Genomic DNA, 22,872 nt, shown 5'->3' on the forward strand with positions numbered 1-22,872 from the left:
TGCATTTGGATTATTGGGGGCCAATTATGTCCCAAGAACTGTACTAGGTACTCTGTATATTTCAGTTCTAATCTTCATGCCTATTTTGTGAGATAGTTGTTGTTATTCCTATTTTACAAGTGACAAAACTGAGGATGGACAGGAGCCTTATCCAGGGTCACGTAGGTGGCTCCCCATATAGATGGGAAGCCAAGAGCCAGATCTGCTGGGCCCACAATCAGTGTCGGGCCCCACAAGGCCTGCAAATGCTACCAACATCAAGGTCAGCACTGACTATCATATTCATGGAGCCACTGGGTAACGCAGTCAGGCACAATGATATTTAACCAGCAGGATACAGTGGCTCACACCGGTTATCTCAGTGCTTTAGGAAGCCAAAGAGGGATGACTGCTTGAGATCAAGAGTTCAAGACCAGCCTGGGCAGCACAGTGAGACCCCATCTCTACAAAATATAAAAAAAAAATTAACTGGCATGATGGTGCGCACCTGCAGTCCCAGCTACTTAGGAGGCTGAGGTGGAAGGATGGCTTGAACCCAGGAATTCAAGGCTGTAGTTAGCTATGATAGTGCCATTGTACTCCAGCTTGGGTGACAGAGGGAGACCTCTCTCTCTCTCTCTCTCTCTATATATATATATGCATGTATGTGCGTGTGTGTGTATATATATATAAAAATATATATGTATAAATATTTAACCAGCTGACACATTTATATTAAACAAGCACAAATCTCACCTCCTTGCATTTTATATGTTCCTCTGGTGATGATGCTGAAGAACAACAGAAACAGCTAAACGGAGGGAGAAGAGAACAGGTTTCAGTGTAGATGTTCATTTGGTCATTCGTCAAAACCACTTGCAAAAGCAAGGCATGTTGCTAGGTACTTGGGAAATTCAAAAATGAGTACAATCCTACTCCCTCCCTTAGGAAGCTTACAGTTTAGAAGAGGAGATCGCTTATGAGGAGGAAAGTGACAGATGCCAACGACAAGTTCAAAGGGCTCTGCTGGTGAGAGGAGCGAGTGGTATCGGGAGCTGGGAAACAGCTCTGCCATCAAGGCTGGAGACCGACTATAGAGCATAGAATGTTCCCTGCACTCAGCATGATGCAGACCCAAGAAGGAGCAAAACCATAGGAAGGGGATGGAAATAGTAGAATAAGAAAAAAAAAAAAAAAGGACAGGAAGAAAAAAATTTTGACCATGGAGTTAAATAGTTTGCAATATTCCTAAAAAGTTTCCTCTCTCTCTCTCTCTCTCTCTCTCTCTCTCTCTCTCGCTGTGTGTGTGTGTATGTGTGCATGAAAAGAGAGGGTCATAAATGAAAGGAGGAAAGAGAGAACACAAAGGCAGAGATCTGAAGTCAACTGGCCTAGCGGAGAGCCCACAGCCCTCCAGTGTTTGACTGCCATCGGGGCAGGGCTATCAGGAATGTGTCACCAGGAGGAAATGGAGCCTGGCTTAAGTAGCTCTAAAGCCAGATTTCAACTGAGATTGCCGGAGGGTGCCTGGAGAAACAGGAGCAAAAGGAGATGATAAGCAAAATGGCTTTGCATTTTTTCCCTTCCCGTCTCCTATCACTGAGCTGAACAGACAGGCCTTTCTGTGCCAGTGTATACATTTTCCTAAGAGCTAGCGGGGAAGAGTGAGTTTATTAAACTGTGATTGGATCTGAAGTGTATGCAGTTTCTATTGTGAGGTTGTCCGGACAATAAGGGTGAACAAAGAGGACGATAACAGGCATCCGGGATACTTGCTGAAGCATGAAGGGTAGCCCAAAATATCCATATTGATTGCACCCCTGTCGAGTTCGAGCCACTTTCTTATGTCAGTGAGTCACTTCTGCTTATTGAACCATAAACCCCAGACAAAGTGCATGCCCCCATGTCGCCAGCACAGCCTTGTTTCTGCTGCCTAGAGGGATGTTTCAGGGTTGGGACTCCAGATACCCAGGGCGCCAACAGCAGTAGGAGCAAACACATTTGTCACAAGTTTTGAGGACTTGATGTGAGGTTTCAAGGGTAAGTGAGAATATATGCTACATTTGAATCTAGAGGAATTTGATTCCTCTAGATCTTCCTAAATTCTTAAAGAATTTGATTCCTTATTAAGGAAAAACTCATTTTAGTCCCTGCTAGGTAGAATTTTGAAGAAAAAGGTATATTAACAACTGATGTATTTGTCGGCTCTAAGTCGGACACAGCAGCTAATGGGCCACTTCTGAAATTGTCCTTTTGCTCTCTGGCTCTTTCCCCAAAGAGAGCACCGTTTTCGTTGCTGTCATCTGTTTGTGTGTCAGATATTTATTGCTCTGAGAGATGCACACTGCCAAACTTGGTTGTCTGTGCCCAACACACCTCTCTGGGGGAGAATGACGTTTGTTGAACCGTGAGCTGCCTTATAAACAAGGCTGATCTATGAATGCAGAATGAGATCCTCAAAGCCTTTGCATGAATTGTGGTCAGACTAATCTGAAGGCATTTGGACCCAAGTCCAGTGCCATGCTGAGTGTCTGGCATGATCACAGTCCTTCTCACATCTCTGAAATGCTTTCAGACTCAATCCCGTTTGCACCTCCCAGATTGAGAGGTGGCCGTCCCTCTCTTTCACGGCACCCAGATCCTCTGTAAAGACTGAATCCGTGCCTTCACCAAAGGTAAAAGGTCAAGGACTGTGTGACTGTGTGTGTCAGGGAGGAAAAAATAGATTGTTGGAGGAAAGAAAAAGAGAAGATGAATGCATTTCACCTCAGGCAAAGGGCCATGGTGAGAGGGACCACGTTGTCCCAATAAGGTAAGGTGATCCTGCATGAGACTCCATAGTTACATGGATAAACCCTTAGTATTTCAGCGTTCTGCAAGACTAAAATATATCTACATGCAGAACATCCAAACTATGCTGGGGCACAAACATCCTTCCACTTCAAAGTGTGTGTGTGTGCATATGTGTCTCAATGAGCATAATATTGGGTTAATTTCTGAGCAGTATACAATAATTCATTCAGCAAATAGTTGCAGAGTTTCTACAGAGTTCCAGGCACTCCTCTGTGCTATGTGACTATGGCAGTAAGCAAAACAAAAATCCTTCCCTTTTGAAGGCAGGAAATGGGAATAATCAAGTATAATATTGTATATGTCATCTCATGATCAGTTCTGTGTAGAGAACTAAAACAGGGTCAGGTGTAGACCACTGACAGTTGGGGGTGCTTATAATTTTTGATAGAGTGGTTAGGACAGTCATTTGCCAAAGACCTAGTGGAAGGAATAGCTCTTGCCATGCAACTTTCTGGGGAAAGAACTTTCCAGATGTTCACTCCTAAAAAAAGGAATTTTAAAATGCCCAACAAAATTACAATTTTTTTGGCAGTGGCCCTCAGTGTGAAGACCTCCCCTATCTCTTTGAGGTCACAGGATTTTGTGGGAGCACTGAGACAGAAGGGCCAGCCTCATTCTGGCAGGGCAGATCCACCTGAATGAAGGAATCTGGAAGTTCCTGAATGGTGAGGGCCATGACAGGGCAATTGCGTGTCCTCAGGCAAAACCGCAAACACAACAAGCAACTGAATTAAAGGATGGAGGTAGGGAATAGGCCCCCACCAAACTTTTAGATCCTATTATTTCCTTCTTGCATTTGATTTTTAATAAAGTTCAGTTAAGTTTAGACATAAGGTGCTATGGTTTGGATGTAGTTTGACCCTGCTAAAACTCATGTTGAAATTTAATCACCAATGTGGCAGTGTTGGGAAGTGGGGCATAGTGGAAGGCATTTGGGCCATGGGACCAGATCTCTCATGAATAGAGTAATGCCTTCTCTTCCCCATTCACCATGAAGGGAGTGAGTTCTGGCTCCCACAGGAACGGATTAGTTCCTGAGACAGCACGTTGTTAAAGTCTGGCTTCCTCAGTTACTCTCTGGCCTCCTCTCTTGCTGTGTGATTTCTCTGCACACATCCACTCTCCTTCTGTTTTCTGCCATGAGTTGAAGCAGGCTGAGGCCCTACCCAGATGCAGCTGCTCACTCTTGAACCTCCCAACCACCAGAATCGTGAGCCAAATAAATCTCTTTTCTTTATAAATTACCCAGCCTCAGGCATTTCTATCAATGCAAAACCAGCTGAGATATAAGTATTATTAAATATGTGCACAAATGACTACTGGTATCACAGCAAAGGGTACATCTCTAGGACACTTGAGTGCAATACAGGAGAGAACACATCAGTAGTCCAGATCTTGTCTCCAAACAGAGGCCAATGGAGTTCAACTTCAAAATTAGAAGTCCTCATCCCTGCTACAAAAATATATGGAAGTTTAGTCTCTCTCTCTGGCTTTTATCATTCCATGAAGAGAGGGAAGAATGACTTCTTTCTGTTGCCAAGGCAGTATTTAGCATAAGAGGAATGATTCTCTGGGCACCACGACTGGTCTCAAATGCCTCTAGGCATTTGACCACCTGATGACCACCAATCAGATGGATGCTGGCAACCTCCAGCTACTCAATGCTTGTGACCCACACGCAGTTTCCCTAATGTGAAAACTAATGTGAGTCAGAATCCATGGCCTCTGAAAACCCAGACAAGAGCCCCTTTTCCAGTGGAAGCAGTGGTGCTAAATAGTCTGAAGTTGCAGAAACTGCTAGGGATATTGTATGTGAAGAATTGTGAGGAGTGAAGTTGGAAGGGGATGAAGTTGGAAAGGGATCTGTGAATAGCAGCAGTACAAGATGCTTCAGACTCTAGTCCCCACTCACTCTAGCTGTCACTTTAATAATTTACTAACACTTTATTTGTTTCCATTTCCTCATCTATAAAACAGACTATGAAAATTAAACCTTACTTCATCAGACTGCAATAAGAATTGAATGAGATAATATCTACAAAGCATTTACAACAGTGCCTGAAATATAGTAAGCACTTAATAATAGCAACTCTTTTTACTATTCCTTGGGAGCAAGAAAGATCTCCACCTCCGCTTCTTGGCTTTCTGTGTATTTTCCAGACTTTCTGGAACCTAATCTTAAACTCTGCTAAAGAGTCACTGGCAGATAAAAAAGGAAAGCCTTTGCTCTCCCCATGGAAGACAACCTGAGGGAATTTCTGATCAGGTCATATTTTAGTATAATTTTCTTTCCCTTCTTCTTTTTATTTTTATTTTCTTTTGAAAATGAGGCTGGGCACAGTAGCTCACACCTGTAATCCTAGCACTTTGGGAGGCGGAGGTGGGCAGATCACCTGAGGTCAGGAGTTCGAGACCAACCTGGCCAACATGGTGAAGCCCTGTCTCTACTAATAATACACAAATCAGCTGGATATGATGGTGGGCACCTGTAATCCCAGCTAATCGGGAGGCTGAGGCAGGATAATTGCTTGAACCTGGGAGGCGGAGGTTGCAGTGAACCCAGATCATGTCAATGTACTCCAGCTTGGGTGACAGAGTGAGACTCTGTCTCAAAAAATAAAAGATAAAAATAAATAAAAAATGAAAATGAGAAGGGGGTGGGAATTGTAATTCTATACATACTTTAAAGACTACAAAACTTTAACAGTATTGTGTTCAGTTATTTTTAAAATAAATTTTATTGCATATATTTAAGATATACAATATGATGGTTTATACATATATAACACACAGAGAGAGAGAGAGAGAAAATTGTGACTATAGTGAAACAAATTAACATATCCATCATCTCACATAGTTACACATTTCCTCCCACTGTGGCAAGAGCAGCTATAATTTATTTATTTAGCAAGAATCCTGAGTGCAGTACACCATTAACTATAGTCTTCATGTTGAACATTAGAGCTTTCAACTTGTCTATCTTACATATCTGCTACTTTGTATACTTTGACCTGTATCTTCTCATTCCCCCTCTGACCTTGGTACAGTCAACTTTACTTTAGATTTACCCCCTTAATTCTATGTCATTTTTCATTTCTTCCTGCATCTCTAAGCTTCTTTGGGGGATTACTTTCTTTCTCATCCTCATTTCTGTATTTTCTATCCTTTTGATTATTTGTGTTTCATGCTATATATTTTCTTCTGGTTTATCTTCCATTTCAATGATACTTTCTTCAGCTCTGTCTAAACTGCTGTTATATCTATTCATTGAGATGATAATTCTGGTTTTGTATTTTTCAGTTTTAGAATTTCTATTTGATTCCTTTTCAAATCTCTTGTTTCATGCTTTTTACATTCCAATTATCTTTCAAAATTTTTAATCTTTTTAAAAACTCCCTTGAACATAGTAAGCATAGCTATCTTAAAGAATGTATTTGAAATTCTTTTATTTTTTTTATCTTAAAGCAATGAACATTTATTTTTGCACAGTTCTGGAGACTAGAAGTCTGAAATCAAAGTCTCAACAGGACTATCCATTCTCTTTCTCAAGCTCTAGAAGAGAATTCTTATTTTACAATAATTCTATCATCTGGAGTCTCTTTATATCTGTTTTCTTTCCTTTTTTTTTTCTTTTTTTTTTTTTGGTGTAGTTCTTATTTATGTTGTTTTGTCTCTTTTTATGCCTGGATGTCTTTTAATTTTGTACTGGAAATTGTATTTGTAAAACTGTTTGTAGAAGTTATATGAGAACTTTGTCTCCAGAGAAGTTTTTTTCTTCTTCCAGGCACCTCAGTGCACTAGTACTTTTGAATCACTTGAATCCAGCTTTAGGAGTGGAATTTTTTGTGTCATCCTGTTTGAAATTGGGCAGAAATCTATGTGAGGACTGACTTTTTTTTCTTCTAGTGTTCATCCTTTCTGGGTCTCAATTAAAGATCCAAGTGTTTACCAGAGTGTTCCACACTTCGTGAGCCTGGAACACCTATTTTTGTCCTCCCAGACCCATGAGGCTTCTGTCTTATTCATGACTTAGCTTAGTTAAATCTTATCTTGGTTAGCTTTTTGGTACCTTCTAGGAGATTTAAAAAATAACTTCCCCAGATTTTCTGATTGTCTTTAGCAGGGGAACTTGTTCAAATTATCCCAAGAGTAATATAATTGTCAAACTTTCCACTGAGACTTTTTTTCTGAGGTTCCATAAATGGTATAAGTAAAAGATCTATATAGAATTATTGTCCTTGGTACTAATACACAGTATACATTTGGGTAAATAACCTCAGCTTTCTAGGATGGCATTCTTCTTCTACATCAGGAAATTCAATGATTTCTTGGCTCAGGACTTTCCAAAGAGAAAATTATAATACATTGAGAACAGAGTTATTTAAATCATGGAAGTTTATTTATAACTTTAAAAATGGAATTTAATTTTTTAAATACCAACATAGTGGGGCCTCACTATGTTGCCTAAGCTGGTCTCAAACTCCTGGGCTCAAGCAATCCTCCTTCCTCAGCTTCCCAAAGTGTTAGTATTACAGGTGTGAGCCATTGCAACCAGCCTGAACTCACGGAAGTTTAAACTGACTATTGCATTAAGCCTGCCTCTAATTCCAGGAGGTTTGTCAAGAAACTGTGTCCTGAGTTTCAAGCCAGCACTGATCTCAGTGTTCATGTACCTGAGGACAGAGGAGACCATCTGTGTCATCAGGGTCCATGCTGGAGGTAGGAACCACACCAGCTTCTTAGAAGAGAGAATTTAATAGAAGCAATTGTTAGCTAGGTATTGAGGAATTCTAAAGGCAAAAGGGAATACTAAGGTATCAACTGCTTCATGGCAGCTACATCCCCTAGAGCTGGAAGATCAAAGAAAAGAGGATGAAATGACTGAAACAGAAGTTTGGAGGAAGAGTCCATGGAGCGAAAATTTAGACCTGTGAGAAGAGGGGGATACTGGTGCCTTGAGAACTTTGAGGCTGACACTCAGCCTCCGAGGACAGTCCCTGTCAGGTGATGCTCAGAAGGCATAATAAAGCTTGTTCTGGGAGTGCTGGAAAAGCTGCCGACTAGAATCAGTGGCTGCTACTGGAACTAACTGCTACTGTCTAGAGAAAGACGCAAACAGGAAGCAGCCTTTCTCTTCTCCCTCATCCAGCCTCACAGCCCCTCTCTACCGTCCCCCAGTGGCAGAGCCTCACACAAAGTCAGCTGGCAAAGGATAAACACCACCCAGCCTCAGGAAGCCGATGACAGTAGGATGGGTTTAGACTCGACAGCCTATGTTTTAATAACCAGCACCCATGTTTACCATCTGCACTGAGGTCAAGTTTATTTTATCATGCTGTCACTATGGATTATTGGAGTTTTAGGATAATGAGCTGTGTTTATGCCCCAGAAGTTTATATTATTTTGTCTATATAAGAAATGTGAGGCCAGGCACAGTGGCTCACGCCTGTAATCCCAACACTTTGGGAGGCCAAGGAGGGTGGATCACCTGAGGTCAGCAGTTAGAGACTAATCTGGCTAATCTGGTGAAACCCTGTCTCTACTAAAAATACAAAAATTAGTCGGGCATGGTGTCATGCGCTTGTAATCCCAGCTACTCGGGAGGCTGAGGCAGGAGAATCGCTTGAATCCAGGAGGTGGAGGTTGCAGTGAGCAGAGATCGTGCCACCGTACTCCAGCCTGGGCAACAGAGTGAGACTCCATCTCAAAAAACAAAAAACAAAACAAAACAAAACAAAAAACAAAGAAAAAGAAATGTGAGTACAATACTGTCTAGCAAAAGAAAGTGGACCTTCAGAGGGATCATTGAGAAAGGCAGCCACTTTAAAAAGGAAAGGCTTATTTCTTCTGTTCTCCTTTTCAACCTATCTATATTTTGTCCTTCGATGAAATAACCTTAACTTAGATTGTTCAATGACATTCTGTCTCATAATGTACCATTGGACAACAGTTCTTGTCCCATATTCCAACACTAGCAGTATCTGGAATGTCCGCTCACTCTCCTGAGGCTCTGGGGCTTTCCATGAGTCATACTCTAACATGAGCCCCTATCTAAATACAGACAGACTCTGAGGGAGTCTTTCCCTAGGTGACCTGTGATTAATCCAGGTACTCATAAACAAATAAAGTTTCTTCAGCTTCAGTTCCCTGAATTTATCTGTCCCTTTCTTTCTTTGTCACTGTGGAAGGACTGGCTCAAATAGTGTCAGAGATCAGATTTCATTATGACAAACTGCAGTGTTGTCTAAATTATTCTTCTCCTTAAATTAGTATTATTTTTAGAGATGGGGGTCTCACTGTGTATTACCCAGGCTGGTCTTAAACTTGTGAGTTCAAGCCATCCTCCAGCCTCAGATGTTTAAGTAGCTGGGACTTCAGATATCTGTCTCCATACCTAGATAAACTATTTTTATTATTGTGGAATATGTTATACCAAGTACCATTTGTTGTTAATTAAGCATTTAATTGATTTTGGAAATCTTTATGTTACCTTGAGACCCAGTGTAACTGATGTTTGTTTCATAATAAAGGAGTTGTTCATGTAGAGTGGAGTGCTCAGGGTTATTCAAAACCAGCCAAAGGGACAGAAGTCCTGTGCTTTAGAAATTTACACTTAAAATAATCAGCACAAGTACTAACATTTATAGATATAAACATACTTTCAGCCAGGGGCAGTGACTCATGCCTGTAATCCCAACACTTTGGGTGGCCGGGGTGGGAGGATCACTTGAGCCCAAGAGTTTGAGAACAGCCTGGGTAACATAGGGAGACCCTGTCTCTAGGAAAAAAAAATAATAATAACTGGGCATGGTGGTGTACACCTGTGGCCCCAGCTACTTGGGAGGCTGTAATGGGAAGATTGCTTCCCATTACCGAGGGGGGCCGAGGGGGTGGAGGCTGAAGTTGGCCATGACTGTACCACTGCACTCCAGCCTGGGTGACAAAGTGAGATTTAAAAAAAAAAAAACTAAAAAACTAAAAACATACTTTCCTATTTACCAATATGAAGCAACCAACCATAAACCAATATCAAAGGAGAAGCATTTTATAAATGAAGCATAGACTTTGCTGTTAGGGAGGTGATTATAAGGAGAACTTCAAGGCAAGAAATACTTTATACCAGTAGTTGCCTTCTTCAGTTGCAAACAACAGAAACCATCTGCAGTAAGTTTAAGTAAATGAAATTTATTTAAAAAAAAAAAAAATAACCACTCACAGGTTCCCTGGAAGAGCCAGAAAAAAAGTCTTAGAAGTAATGGATCCAGGAAGAGTACTCAGAACACAGTGGCCTAGTAGAGGGCACAGATACTGAAAAGTGCTTTCTCATGCTGGGTTCTGGACTCTACTCTTGGAAATGCCATTACTTCTGTCTCTGGAACCCCAAGGGTATTTGCTTGCACCATAGGTTTTGGACACATTTGCTTCAGATACAGTCTTATGGGGCTGCACCTGGTTGGCTAGGTCTGGACTACATCCCCTGAACCCTAGCTGCCAACGAGGCTGAAAAGAATGTTTCTGTGAAAGGGAGAAAGGGCAAGTCAGAAGGTGCGGACTTGAAAGATAGGGAATTCAAAACACAGGAAGAGTGTTTAAAGTTGCTGGCTAGCAACTTTAAAGAACGGAAAATGTCGAAGTCATTTCTCAAAGCATGGTGCTAATCATCTGCATCATAGTATATCAGGATGCTGAAGAAAATGCAGATTACTGGGCTGTATCCTCAAATCTTCTTCTTATTATTATTACTTTTTGAGACAGAGGCTTTCACTCTGTCACCCAGGCTGGAGTGCAGTAGTGCAATCATGGCTCACTGCAGCCTCAAACTCCCTGGCTCAAGAAATCCTCCCTCCTCAGCCTCCTGAGTAGCTCTAACTGCAGGCACGCAACACCACATCCAGCTAATTTTTAATTTTTTTTTTTTTGCAAAGATGGGGTTTTGCTATGTTACCCAGGCTGGTCTTGAACTCCTGGGTTCAAACAATCCTCCCACCTTAGCCTCCCAAAGTGCTGGGATTATAGGCGTGAGCCATTGCATCTGGTCTTCAACCCCCAAATCTTATGAATTAAAATCTCTGCAGTGAAAGCAGCAACCTACATTTTCCACAGGCTCCTTGGGTGATTGTGATGTGTACTAAAGAGTGAGAACACTCCTGCGCAGTTTTGTTTTGTGTTTTATTTATTTAAATAGAGACACCAAGCTGGGCTTGAACTCCTGGGCTCAAGAAATCCTCCTGCCTTGGTCTCCCAAAGTGCTGGGATTACAGGTGTGAGCCACTGCGCCTGGTCATCCTGCACAGTTTTCATTTTCAAACGGACTTTAAAATTTTTGTTTTATTTACTTTTGGAATTGAAAGGAAGACAGCTATACCTTTCTCAATCAGAGATCAAAATCTGTGTAACTCTCAATAAGAAAGCCCTCTGCTATGGACTAGAGAAATGATGAGTGTCCGCTCTTCTCTTCACAGGCGAAGCATCAAAGGAGGAGTGAGTATTAAGGTGTGATTAGCATAGACTCTGAAGTGAGATGACTTGAGTTTGAATACACCCTATCTCAATTAGCAGTGTGTGGCAGATTTTTCAAAAAATGTCTTTTTCAAAAAATGGCCACAGCAATATTTCCCATTCTGCATGCTCTTGTAGAATCTTCTAGAAACTTGCCACTCTCCCAACAAGAGATGGAGACAATTTTTTCCCTCTTTGAATCTAGGCTGGCCTTTGTGACAGCTTCCACAAATTTGTGATTTCTGAGTCTAGGTCATAAAAGCCCTAAGCACTTCCACCTGGTCCTCTGAGAACACTCCCACTGAGAATCCAGCCACCACACTATGAGGAAGCCCAATTTGCCTCAGAGGAAAAGCTGACACAGAGAGAACTGAGGTCCCTAGCTCCCAGGAGATCAGAAACCAACTTACTGGCCATGTCAGCCATCTTGAAAGTGGGTCCTCTAGCCCCCAGATGAGCTGCTCCCCTTGATACCACAGAGAGCAGGGACAAGTCATTCCTGTGGATCTTTGCCAAAATTGTAGATCAGTGAGAAAAAGAAACAACTGCAATGTTTTTTTTTTTTTTTTTTGAGATGGAGTCTTGCTCTGTTGCCAGGCTGGAGTGCAATGGTGCAATCTTGGCTCACTGCAACCTCCACCTCCCAGGTTGAAATGATTCTCCTGCCTCAGCCTCCCGAGTAGCTGGGACTACAGGTGCACACCACCATGCCTGGCTAATTTTTGTATTTTTAGTAGAGATGAGATTTCACCACGTTGGTCAGAATGGTCTTGATCTCTTGACCTTGTGATCCACCTGTCTCGGCCTCCCAGAGTGCTGGGATTACAGGCATGAGCCCTGCCGCAATTGTTTCAACCCACTGAATATGGTTGGTTGGTTATGTAGCAATAGATTACTGATAAGGAGATGAGTCAGTTGACTTCTTTGTGCGTCAGTTTCTCTGTATATAAAATTGGGAAAACAATTAAATCCACCTCATGGAGTTTTAATGAGAATTAAACAAGTTTTGATATGTAAAGTACTTAGAAAACAGCCTGACTGGCCAGGCACAGTGCCACAATGCCTGAAATCCCATTATTTTGAGAGGCTGAGGTGGGAGGATTGCTTGAAGCCAGGAGTTTGAGACCAGCCTGCGCAACATAGTAAGACCTCATCTTTACAAAAAATAAAATTAGAAAAATTACCCAGCTGTGGTGGCTTTTTCCTATAGAGGAGGTTGAGGTAAGAGGATTGCTTGAGCCCAGGAGTTTGAGGCTGCAGTAAGCTATGATTGCACCACGGCACTCCAGCCTGGGAGACCTAATGAGAACCTTTCTCAAAAAAAAAAAAAAAAAAAGCCTGACTCCTGGTTTATTAATAAGTGTTATTTCAAGAAAAGAGTTAATGGTAAATGAAAAGAAGATCAGAATGTCGTAAACAGGCAACACGGAACTCCTTTAGACATGTAGTAAAATTGCGTTAATTTCACATATCTGAGGTGGGGCAATTTAAATTGGTAACCATTGAAATGATAACTTTTTAAATACATAAAATGAGTTGTACTACTTTTAATTCTAACTATAATTTCAGCCAAACTAATGTCAATAGTATCTGTTTATTTACAATGAATCATTTATTCTTAGCCTGTGAATCATTTATTCCTATCATTGCTGACTTAGGACTCAGAGGCTGAATACCTGGTTCTGTTTTAAATCTCCCTTTCCCTTAATGAGTGACCTTAGCCAGTTACCTCAGTTCTCTCCAAAGACCTAGAAGTTTCCAAATAAACATCTGGAAAATAAATAAAGCTGTCAGATATGATACAAATGTTGGTTCTTCCTGTTATTCTGGCACATGGTTGTTTACGAGGCAAATGACCTGTTGGAAATAACAGAAGCGAGAGTCAGAAAACATGACATTGCAGCTCAAATCTGATAAAAATCTCCCCGGGCACTAAAATATCGTGGGGATCAGGAGCCAGGAGATGGGCCTTTGCTCAAGGAGGCATTGGGCAGAATGAAAGGCATCTAAGAGGACAGGTGACCCTCCCAGGGCCACAGGCATAAACTTCCATCATCCAGCAGTCGTTGCTGGGACAGGGCAGATTGTCTGGTAAGACAAGTCCTTTCTATTTTCCACGTATCTTTTTTTCTTTTTCTTTTCTTTTCTTTTTTTTTTTTTTTTTTTTTGAGACGAGTCTCGCTCTGTCGCCCAGGTTGGAGTGCAGTGGCGTGATCCTGACTCACTGCAAGCTCCTCTCCCAGGTTCATGCTGTTCTCCTGCCTCAGCCTCCCGAGTAGCTGGGACTACAGGCACCCGCCACCACGCCTGGCTAATTTTTTGTATTTTTAGTAGAAACAGGGTTTCACCGTGTTAGCCAGGATGGTCTCGATCTCCTACCTTGTGATCCACCTGACTTGGCCTCCCAAAGTGCTGGGATTATAGGCATGAGCCACCGCGCCTGGCCTATTTTCCACATATCTTAAAATACCTCAAGCCATTGTATTCACTGTCTACTGCTGCGTAAAAAATTGCCCTAAAACTCTTTTGAAAAATATTTTCCTTTCTTTCTTTCTTTCTCTCTCTCTTTCTTCTTTTTTTCTTTATTTCTCTCTCTCTCTCTCTCTCTTTCTTTCTTTATTTCTCTCTCTCTCTCTCTTTCTTTCTTTTTCTTCCTTCTTTTTCTTTTTTTTTTTTTCAGGGTCTCCCTCTGTTGCCCAGGCTGGAGTGCAGTGGCACAGTCGTAGCTCACTGCAGCCTCAATCTCTCAAGCTCAAGAGATCCTCCCAAGTAGGTGGTGCTATAGGCGCATGCCACAACACCCGGCTACATTTTTAAATTTTTAGTAAAGATGAGGTCTCTCTGTGCTTCCCAGACTGGTCTTAAACTCCTGAGCTCAAGCAATTCTCCTGCCTTAGACTCCTAAAGTTCTGGGATTACAGGTGTGAGCCATGGTACCTGCCCCTTCGTTTAAAAAAAAAAAAAATGGGGCCGGGCGTGGTGGCTTACGCCTGTAATCCCAGCACTTTGGGAGGCCAAGGCAGGCAATCAAATGAGGTCAGGAGTTTGAGACCAGCCTGGCCAACATGGGGAAACCTCATCTCTACTAAAAATACAAAAATTAGCCGGGCATGGTGGTGGCACCTGTAATCTCAGTTACTAAGGAGGCTGGGCAGGAGAATTACTTGAACCTGGGAGGCAGAGGTTGCAGTGAGCCGAGATGGTGCCATGCACTCCAGCCTGGTGACAGAATGAGACTCCGTCTCAAAAACAAAATAATAAAATAAAATAACAAAAAGCCCCACTTTCCTTCCCGTCATATTATTGTCATGTATGCAGCTTTATGGTCTACTTCTTCACCTTTTTCTGGGGATGACTTTAAAACAAGTCATCAAATACAAGTCGTCTCTGAATGTATTTGCTGTTTAGGAAAACAATGCATCTAGATGGTCCACTGGGGGAAGAGTTGCAGGAAGAGTAGCTGGGGTCCTGGTGGAAATGCAGAGTTGCAGGTTCCACTCCATACCCACTGATTCAGAATCTGCATTTTGACAAGGTTCCTTGGTGGTTAGTATGCACGTTAAAGTTGAGAAGCTCTGTTCTAGCACTGTCACTGAAGAGCTGAGAATCACTTGTGTTTCTGAACTTTATGCCTGCATCCAGGCACACATGAGAATAATAAAATGAGATCTGTTTAATTATGATGAATTGTTTATTCATTGGAAATAATGGCCAGTCCTGCAGCTCGACATGGTATTTGGGAATTTGGAGATCTTTCTTTCTCTGTGTCTCCCTGTCTCTCTCTCTCTTAATCTCTGTCTCTCCCTCTCTCTTTCTCTCTTTCTTCTCCAGCTCTCTCTTTCCATTTTTTTCTCTATCTCTTTCACCTACATTGACTTTATCGTTTTATTTTTCTATGGAAATGTTGAAACAATCGAGACTTGTTTTTGTTTTTCCCCATCACTTGGAGCTGACCCTTTTCATCTTTGATTCAGCCAATTTCCTTCAAAGCTAAATATTAAACAGATCTGTCTTCTGACAGCTGACCCCAAACAGGGACGAGCAGTGGTCCTCGCCCCAAGGGTGGAGAACTGAGCCGACAAAGGTAGAGGAGAGACAGGATGGAGCCAGTTCCTGTCCCCCAGGGAAGGCCAAAAGTTGTGTCTAAGCCTACATACAGCCAAACAGCCAATAACCAAACAACTGATAGCTTCTGGAAGGCATTCTTGCAAAAACTCCTCTTTTGCCAGAGGGTGAAAGCGTTGCTAATTGATTTTGTCTGCCTTTCAGATGGACTTAGACACAAGAGGTTTAATTCTAACAGAGAGGTAACATTTTTAGATACTTCACTGTAGCAAAATATTCTTTGCCTCTCATGTGATCTGGAGTTGCATATTGGTATTTTTTGTTTCACCAGCTTGTTATCCTGTTAAGCCAATAGCAGCAGTAAATTTAATTAAGTAGACCCTTTTCTAAACGACATATGTTTCATAAACATATTATTTATTCATAACAAAGGAATAAAAGAAAGCTAACTCTTCCCAAACGCATTGAGAATTGGTGGTCCCGACTCTCACTGAAGAGATGGGTGAAGATTGCAGTCTTGTGATCTCTGGTAAAGAGATGCCACCTCGTGCCCTCTTTACTGCTTCTGGGGCTTGTGTCTCAGCACAATGTGCTATTGATCTCAAATCTGGTATGCTGTATGTCAACAAGTGAAAACGGGGAAGAGAACCAGATAGGGAGGTTTGAAAGGAAAATCTCTTGGGCTCCCCAAATCACTAAGCTAAAAGGAAAAGTCAAGCTGGGAACTGCTCAGGGCAAACCTGCCTCCCATTCTAGTCAAGTCATCCCTCTGCTCACTGAGATAGATGCATATTCTGATTGCCTCCTTTGGAAGGGCTTATCAGAAACTTGAAAGAATGCAACCATTTGTCTCTCACCTACCCATGACTTGAAAGTCCCCTCCTTGCTTTGAGTTGTCCCTGACTTTCTGGACAGAACCAATGTACTTCTTACATATACTGATTGATGTCTTATGTCTCCCTAAAATGTGTAAAACCAAGCTGCGCTCTGACCACCTTGGGCGCATGTCCTCGGCCAAATAAACTTTCTTTTCTTTTTCTTTCTTTCTTCTTCTTCTTCTTCTTTTTTTTTTTTTTTTTTTTTTTTTTGACAGAGTCTTGCTCTGTCACCCAGACTGGAGTGCAGTGGCATGATTTCAGCTCACTGCAACCTCCGCCTCCCGGGTTCAAGTGATTCTCCCGCCTCAGAATCCTGGGATGAGCTGGGATGACAGGTGCGCGTCACCACTCCTAGCTAATTTTTGTATGTTTAGTAGAAATGAGATTTCACCATGTTGGTCAGGCAGGTCTTAAACTCCTGACCTCAGGTGATCCATCCACCTCTGCCTCCCAAAGTGCTGGGATTACAGGCATGAGCCACTGTGCCCGGCCCAAAATAAACTGTCTAAGTTAACTGGAGACCTGTCTGAAATTTTCAAAGTTCACAGAGGGGAAAAAAGAGAAGTCACAGAATACAACTCTAGCCTTATCTTTTCATATCCATAGAGAAAGAGCTCTGTAATGTTATGCAAAATGGCAGAAATGCCAGTTTGTGAAAAGAGACAATTGTTTTAACAGACACAAAAAAGCCTCCTACTCACTGTGAATGACCAGAGTTTTTAAGAGAAAAAAGTCACAGAAGTCAGAAAGTCTGCCCATAATCCTGAGTCAAAAAATCTGGAGTCAGAATAAAAAGTTGGTCGGGAAGTATTTGCTTACATAAAAGAAAACTGTGAAAAACCTAGGAATTTGAGTTCACAAAGTCTTCTTAAGTCCTGTGATTTCAGTTTTGTTCTTCCTTTCTTGTTATTCTGGATTAGAGTGTTATTCTTGTGATTTTTGAAAAATGAAAAATATGGCCTTAGACTCTTGCCTAATACATGATTTCTGGAAATAAGAGGTGAAAAAATGAGTTCATTTCTTCTTTAGCCCAACCCAAACCAAGTGTGAGCTAAGGAATTCTTTATTTTTATTTATTTATTTTTAAGAGACAGCTTTGCTCTGTTGCTCAGGCTGGAGTGCAGTAGTGAAATCATAGCTCACTGCAACTTCAAAATCCTGGGCTCAAGTGATCCTCGTGCCCTAGCCTCCCGAGTAGCTGGGACTATAGGTATGTACCACCATACCTGGTTAAATTTAAATTTTTTTTTTTTTTTTTGGTAGAGACTGGCTATGTTGTCCAAGCTATTCTCAAACTCCTGGCCTCAAGAGATGCTCCCACTTTGGTCTCTCAAAATGCTTACAGATAGCCACCACTCCTGGCCAGGAATTCTTAACATGTTTGTAACATGAAGAAATTAGGGGCATATTGGCTTTTGTCGTTATAGTTGGTCTGTTTTTTTAATGTAAGCTATGCCATAGAGTTATGTGGACACTATGAAACTTAGGATCATTACTATGTATTTAACAGAGTAAGTGTTCTAACGGGGCAGAGGAGAAAAATATTAATAGTTGTGTGCCTCATTTCTGGGCAAATCTGACAATAAGCTCATTGGATGAGTAGCAAAATCATAATCTCAGAGAGAAATTTCTGAAACAGAAGGGCATACTATCTTTTGGAGAATTAACTTAATTCAGAGCTTCCATTTACATTTTTCTTATGTTTCTACTTTGCCTTTATATATTCTTTTGTAATTTACATATTCCTGTACGATCCTAAAATCTTTCTGAAACAAGCAAGAATATAAACGTATTATTTTGATAAGTGTTAGAAATTAATTTTTACATTTTTTTTTTTTTTTGAGACGGAGTCTCACTCTGTCGCCGGGCTGGAGTACAGTGGCCGGATCTCAGCTCACTGCAAGCTCCGCCTCCCGGGTTTACGTCATTCTCCTGCCTCAGCCTCCCAAGTAGCTGGGACTACAGGCGCCCGCCACCTCGCCCGGCTAGTTTTTGGTATTTTTTTAGTAGAGATGGGGTTTCACTGTGTTAGCCAGGATGGTCTCGATCTCCTGGCCTCGTGATCCGCCCGTCTCGGCCTCCCAAAGTGCTGGGATTACAGGCTTGAGCCACCGCGCCCGGCCAATTTTTACATTTTTTTTAAAGAGACAGAGTCTTGCTCTTTTGCCCAGGCTGGAGTGCAGTGGCACGATCTCAGCTCACTGAAACTTCTGCCTCCCGGGTTCTAGCAATTCTCCTGCGTCAGCCTCCCTACTCGAGGAGGCTAATTTTTTGTATTTTTTTTTTTTTTTTTTTAGTTTCATCGTGTTGCCCAGGCTGGTCTTGAACTCCTGAGCTCAGGCGATCCACCCGCTTCGGCCTCCCAAAGTGCTAGGATTACAGGCGTGAGCCACCGCACCGGGCCAATTTTTACATATTTTTTAAAACACAAAGTTATCCTTGTAACCATTGGCATTGTAACTGTTAGTGAAAAGCAAGGGCTCCTCCTAGTGATATTGCAAGTCAGTGCAGCGTACTAATTCCAGGTGCATTTGTTTTCTTTGTTGTGTACCAAGTTCATTATCCTTAGTAAACACACACTGGAAATCTGTTGAATTCAGAGACCAATAATGAAGATGTGTATTCTAGGGAAACTGCAGTAACTCCGTCAGGCCACTAGGGGCCATGTGACTACATTCTCTTCCCAGTTCAAAGGAAAGGTCCCCGGTGGACCTCCAGGGAGCAAAAAGAAGGACCTCCTCCCATCCTAAAGTGGGATATTCTAAGGGTAGAATCAGGTGCATCATACTCAATAAATCAGTATTTCTCTAATTCTATTACTTTTTGAAACCTCTTTAAAAGGAAAAAATACATGTGAATTCCCCAATATTGACATGGGAATGGATTACTGTACAATAGTGATATATGTAAAAAATGATTGCTCTGACCATAACTGTCAACAAAAGGGGGTAGAATGAAAATAAGAAAGTTGGTGTTCCTTTCACTACTACCTGCTGTGGTCAAATATTGCTTGCCTACTCTTTCTCCTAAAAAAAGAAATGGGGCTAACATCACTACCTCCCACTTCCACCAAACCCTCCATCCAATACGCAATTTGTCCTCTTATGTAAGATGAGAAGAATTTCCCCAGTTGTTCTGGAAAAAGTGTTCTTTTTTGTTGGTTTTTTTTTGGGGGGGTGGTTTTCCCCCCAGACAGAGTCTGCTCTGTCACCTAGTATGGAGTGCAGTGGTGCAATCTGGGCTCACTGCAACCTTCACCTCCCAGGATTAAATTATTCTTCTGCCTCAGACTCTTGAGTAGCTGGGATTACAGGCGTGTGCCACCACACCTGGCTAATTTTTGTATTTTTAGTAGAGACGAGATTTCACCATGTTGGCTAGGCTGATCTAGAATTTCTGACCTCAGGTGATCCACCTGCCTCAGTCTCCCAAAGCGCTGGGATTACAGGTGTGAATCAGTGCACCCAGCTGAAAAAGGTGCTCTTTTCTTTGTCCTTCCCTGCCTCTCTTGGCTTCCTAAGTGGTACCATTCCTGGCCAGGTACACCATTGTCTCTTTGAAGGTAATTAAGCAGATTGTATAAGATGTCATTAAGTTTTATCACAATTGCACACAAGGACAGACTATTGGACACAACCACCTAAGTACATATGTCCTAGATACTTAGGTGGCCGTGAAGCACAGGTCAGAGTCAGGCCAAGGTTCAGCTGACTGTAGGAAGGCCTCACCTTCCTTTTGATGCAGTTACAAGATGGTTCATTTGCTACCTTACAGAAATAGCTTTGAAGAAAAGTACTGTAAGCTGCGTGGTTGTAATTGGATTTAAGTACTATTGAATATAATATAAAAGTGACGCATCCTCCTAATAATTAAAGTTGTCATCTTCAGGTTTTATTCAATGTTTGAATCATGCTCAAACTTGCAGACTTAACTTAAGTATTAGATGCTTCATTTCCAAAGGAAGCTGGCCATGGAGTACAACAGGGAATCTAGTAGCAATCTGGAGTTTTCCTCTAAAAGTGCTGTGGTCTCAAAATGTAGTCCTGGGTATCTGGATACAATTCCACAACAGGTGAAACAGGTGATTGCTAAAAAGAAAAGATTTCAGGATTGAGGGACATAGCTCCTTCTTCTAATGCACATTATGTTGGGATGGTGGGGTAAAGGCCGAAATTTTGCAGGTTGGAGTCTTTCTGTGGTTTCAGTTTGCTTATCCTGGTATCTGCAGTTGAGAAGAAACCAAGTTTGAGATTTAGGATGTGGACAGGAGGCAGGAGTTTTGCCCATAAATTACAACAGAGTCTGAACCCACAGGGACTGCTAAGAAGACAAAGTGATCACCATTGGCTTGGGCCTGAAGCCAGGGCCCCTGCAGAGCAGTAGCCCAGTTGGGGCCTCCTCCCAGGGTCACTGCCGCTCTGCCTGTGCGTGGATGATAGACAAGCTCTGTGCTGCTTCCTCTGAATCATGGAAACAAACAGGCCAGGCCAGGATGGAATAAATGAAGCTGCAGATGAAAGACATTTTGAAGATGAACATGAATTAGAGGGTTGGAGGGATCTGATTTTGACTTTCGCATTTATCTGCCTTCTCCTTTCAGCAGTGTGCCAAGGTGGCCGGTCAAGCCATGGGAACTTCTACAAGAGCCTCTGCAGGCAGGAGGCTAGTGAAGACTTAGAGCCTATGGAGTGGACTCAACGCTCAGGAGAGCTATGAAGCCGGGGCCTCGTCTGCAGGTTTCTTCATTCATGTTGAGAAAGTTTGTCCTTCCTGCCACCCATAATTTTCCTGGAGAACTGAGAATAAGAAAACCAGAGGGACACCCACAGAGTCCATACGTTCCTAGGTTAGTTCTACATGGTCCCCTTCTCCTCCCAGAAACCTGAGATGTCAGATTCCTCAAGATTCCTTTGAGCTCACCCTAAACTGCTCAGGGCAAGAACTTTAGTCCATTTGTCTCTTGAGGCAGTCTCTGGCATGTTTATGAAAAGATCACTGGAGACTCCAGTTTCACAATCAACAATGTACCTAAAAATAGAAAAAAAATCTGTTCCAGGATAATTATGTCTCCGAACAGCAAGATCAACAAAAGATGCCTTCAGGGAACGAGTGGTCCTGCACTGAAGTCTGATGAGACTCTGAGCTGCCTCTCAGAGCGAGGGGAGGGTGTGGCTCCTACATGTCCTCTTCCCATCCGCTCACACCGACTGGCAGTATGGATGAAGCTGTGAGCAGTAAATGGTGACTGTGAACCATTCTGACCCGGTCTCACGTCACCTGGGGCTAGGTGGCACTATTTAATGAACCATCTCTGCGCAAGGCAAGGCCCGGAGTCTAATTGGTTGGAACGCTTTGTATGAAATCCAGAATGCTAGTTGCCAAGACTCTCTTCCCCTAAGTTTTTAAATCCCTAGGTAATTCCCTGGAAATGTAATCCGGATGTTCCTGACTCATGTATATTTAAACCCATCCCACTGTTGTTTCCAAAAGACATTTGATGGATGTTCCGGGGGGAGTGTTTTGTCTTTATCCAATAAAGGAATCCCATTAATAAGACTCACAAAAGTCCACAGGGACTGCTGTGAAATCTAATTCTGTCTTACGTTTGCTAACTTTTTTTTCCCTTTCCTTTTTTTTTTTTTTTCTGGCCTTGTTAAATAGTCTAAGAAAACAGGAGAAAGAGTGTAGCATAACATAAAGCATCCTGGACCTTAGTACTTTTAAGCCAAACCTTCCTTTCTCTGAGCTGGCAAACTGGGATCCCATCAATAAGCAGTGTCAAAATATGGAGTTTCCAGCAAGTCAGCTTAGGAAAGGGAGTAGAAGAGAATAAAGTAGAAATCAATATCCATTCCTAGGCTCTTACTGCATTGTAGGAAGCACTTTTGTGTTTGTTTGTTTGTTTGTTTGTTTTGAGATGTAGTCTCACTCTGTCACCCAGACTGGAGTGCAGAGGCACAATCTCGGCTCACTGCAACCAACACCTCCCAGGTTCCAGTGATTCTCATGACTCAGCCTCCTGAGTAGCTGGGATTACAGGTGCCCACCACCACACTCAGCTAATTTTTTGTATTTTTAGTAGAGACAGGGATTCACTGTGTTGGCCAGGCTGGTCTCAAATTCCTGAGCTCAAGTCATCCTCCGGTCTCAGCCTCCCAAGTTATTGGGATTACAGGCATGAGCTACCATGCCTGGCCATAGGAAGCACTTTCTATTCCAGTTGGTAGATACAGAGATAGCTTATCCTTGCTGTTATATCAGCAGACAACAGATCCCCAAACACAGTGCAGATTCATCACAGGGTTTTGAAGTCACAGAGACTTGAATCAAAGTTCTGTCCCCCTCCTCCCATTCCTCAACTATGTATGTAGGACTTGGATGAGCTACTGGAACTCTCTTAACCCCTGTTGCCTCATGTTTCAAGTGGAGGCAATAATATTTAACTCATCACTTTTAACTAATATTTATTGAGCAATTATTATGTGCCAGATATTGTGCTAAGAGCTTTTCATGCATCATTTTATTTTACCCTTATGATTTCCTTATTCTATAGGCATGAGAACTGACACAGTATTCACATTTGCTCACTCACAAATTC

Source organism: Macaca thibetana, chromosome 9, assembly GCF_024542745.1.
Source record: "Macaca thibetana thibetana isolate TM-01 chromosome 9, ASM2454274v1, whole genome shotgun sequence".
NCBI classification, from domain to species: domain Eukaryota; kingdom Metazoa; phylum Chordata; class Mammalia; order Primates; family Cercopithecidae; genus Macaca; species Macaca thibetana.